The sequence below is a fragment of the Coptis chinensis genome, chromosome 5 (genome assembly GCF_015680905.1).
Source record: "Coptis chinensis isolate HL-2020 chromosome 5, ASM1568090v1, whole genome shotgun sequence".
In the NCBI taxonomy this organism is placed as follows: domain Eukaryota; kingdom Viridiplantae; phylum Streptophyta; class Magnoliopsida; order Ranunculales; family Ranunculaceae; genus Coptis; species Coptis chinensis.
The window spans coordinates 91,743,520-91,745,988 of record NC_141460.1 but is presented as its reverse complement, the minus strand read 5'-3'; the positions used below and the strand labels follow the sequence as shown (position 1 = coordinate 91,745,988).

The window sequence follows — 2,469 nt, the reverse complement described above, 5'->3', positions numbered from 1 at the left end:
AATCCCAGCCAGTCGGTGGGCGTGGTTAATGATGATGATTGTCATGTAACGTTGTTTTGGATGTGTATGCATGCTACTGTGTATTTGTGTGTAACTAGCATCTTGATCTTATAAATATGCGTCCTGTTAAGTAGTCAACCCTAGAAATATAGGTCGTTGATGTGACAGGAACTGGATGGGTTACGGTGCCTGTTGTTAGCCGAGGCGTTTATGATGAGGCGTTCTTGGTGTGGTCGATCCTAAAAATGTAGGGCCGCGACGTAACAAGACTTGCAAAGGCTATGTAGCCAGTGAGCTCCAGAGAGCTGTGTGCTCGCGGAGAGCGTTCTCGTGTAGTCGATCCTAGAAATATAGGTCCTCGACGTAACAAGAATTGGAGAGGCTATGTAGCCGCTGAGCTCCCGAGTCGTCCGCTTTCGGCGGTAGGCGTTCTCGTAGTCGATCCTCCTAGAAATATAGGTCCTCGACGTTACAAGAATTGGAGAGGCTATGTAGCCTGTGAGCTCCTGAGAGCTGTCTGCTCGCTGAGAGCGTTCTCGTGTAGTCGATCCTAGAAATATAGGTCCTCGACGTTACAAGAATTGGAGAGGCTAAGTAGCCCGCGTGAGCTCCCCGAGTCGCCCTTTCCGAGAAATGTTCTCGTGTAGTCGATCCTAGAAATATAGGTCCTCGACGTTACAAGAATTGGAGAGGCTAAGTAGCCTGTGAGCTGTACCAATACAACTAACTGGAGTAGATAGTATCAGTCGGCACAAAAACTTGTCTTACATTAATGAAAACAAAAGATTTACAACATTAATGGCGCTACTGATAAAAATTTTTCAGTAGATAAGTATTCCAAGGTCGAGGCAACATCTTCCCCTCTTGGGTTCTTATCCAGTATGCTCCATTGCCAACGACGCGTTCCACGATGTAGGGGCCTTCCCATGTGGGTGCTAACTTGGAGTCGTCCTGCGTCTTTTTGAGCACTAGGTCGCCAGGTTGAAAAGACCTAGGATGAACTCGCTTGTTGTAGGAGTTCTTCAGAGTTTGCTGATAAGAGGCGACTCTGACGGCAGCTAAGTCCCGCTTTTCTTCCAAAGAGGTCGACGCCTCGCGATAACACGGAGTCGTTATGCCCCTCGACTTCGACAAGTTCCGATCGAAGTTGTAGTGACGGGTCGGGCTCAGGTGGGAATTACGGCTTCGTGCCATAACATAAGGAGAATGGCGACTTCGGCCGGTCGGAGCGAAGGTCAAGCGGTGAGCCCATAGGATGTTTTCCAACCGATTTGGCCATTGGCTCTTATTCTTCTCAATCTTTTTCTTCAAATTTTCCAAGATAGCTTTGTTAATCGGGCTTCGCTTTGACCATTACTCACGAGCGCATCGCGGAGTAGAGAACGCGATGAATGATCTTCCACTTGGCTAGGAACTCTTTGACTCGTTTCGCCTTTGAATTGAGGCCCATTGTCCATTACCAATGTATGTGGTAACCCAAATCGGTGATAATGTGAGTCCGATGAAGTTGCGGACATGGGACTCTTTGACGCAGGTGCGAGGAATGGCCTCGACCCACTTTGGTGAAGTAGTCGGTGGCAGCTAGGACAAAGCGGAAGCCGATTCTTACGTGGGATGAATGGTCCCATAATGTCCATGCCCCACATGTGAAATGGCCACGGCTCGCTTATGCCGATCGGTTCCGCAGGTTGGATGATATTGTACCGAACGCTTGGCATTTGAGACATTTGAGGGCGATGCTTTAGCATCGATCCGCATCCGGGGCCGAAATATCCTCGGAGATGGCCTTGTGAAGCTAATGAGCGTCCCGCGTGATTTCCACATTCTCCTTCGTGGATTTCTGCAAAAATTAATTGACCCTGTTCTGGGGTAATGCATCGTAGGTGTGGGCCACCAGCGGATTTCCTGAATAACTTGTTTTGGACTAAACAATAACGCCGAGCTTGATAAGAGACCTGCCGGCTTCGCACGCCCTCGGGAGCGTTCCGCGGCCGATATAATCGATGATGGGCTACATCCATGATTGGCTCAACCGACCGGGCGGAGAGAGGAAATAGGTCGCTTATCATCAAGGTGTGGTCGACTTGGTATGCGTGTCGATCGACTACCCTCAATGAGAACTTGTCGGGAACGCAAATTCGGTCCGGTAGCCAAATAAGCTAAACTATCTCATGGTGGCGGTTCTCCTCACGCAAGAAATGATGTATATGTACCGCTTAAAGGAAGGCAATAACTGATGAACGACCTGAAGATACTTGGAAAGATTACCTTCGTGGGTAGTGTACTCTTTTGCAACCTCGCGACCACTTCGCCATGAAGTCACTAAAGACTTGGAGCTCTTCGACACCGAAATGCCGCAAATTCATCCTTAGTCCCCTAATTAGTGCTTCGTACTCCGCTTCATTGTTGGAAGTGGCAAAGTCAATGCGAACTGACTTTTCAATCATATTTCCGTCGGGGGAAACTAAG

At 48.8% G+C, this 2,469-nt stretch overlaps 1 long non-coding RNA gene across 1 annotated transcript; it reads left to right on the top strand.

Annotated features, from left to right (window-relative positions):
• Positions 1-249: 249 nt before the first annotated feature.
• LOC147500060 (uncharacterized) lies at positions 250-1,071 on the top strand. The gene is made up of 3 exons (XR_015194588.1): positions 250-354; positions 460-562; positions 666-1,071. It is a non-coding gene; the product is annotated as an uncharacterized LOC147500060 (long non-coding RNA).
• Positions 1,072-2,469: the final 1,398 nt, after the last annotated feature.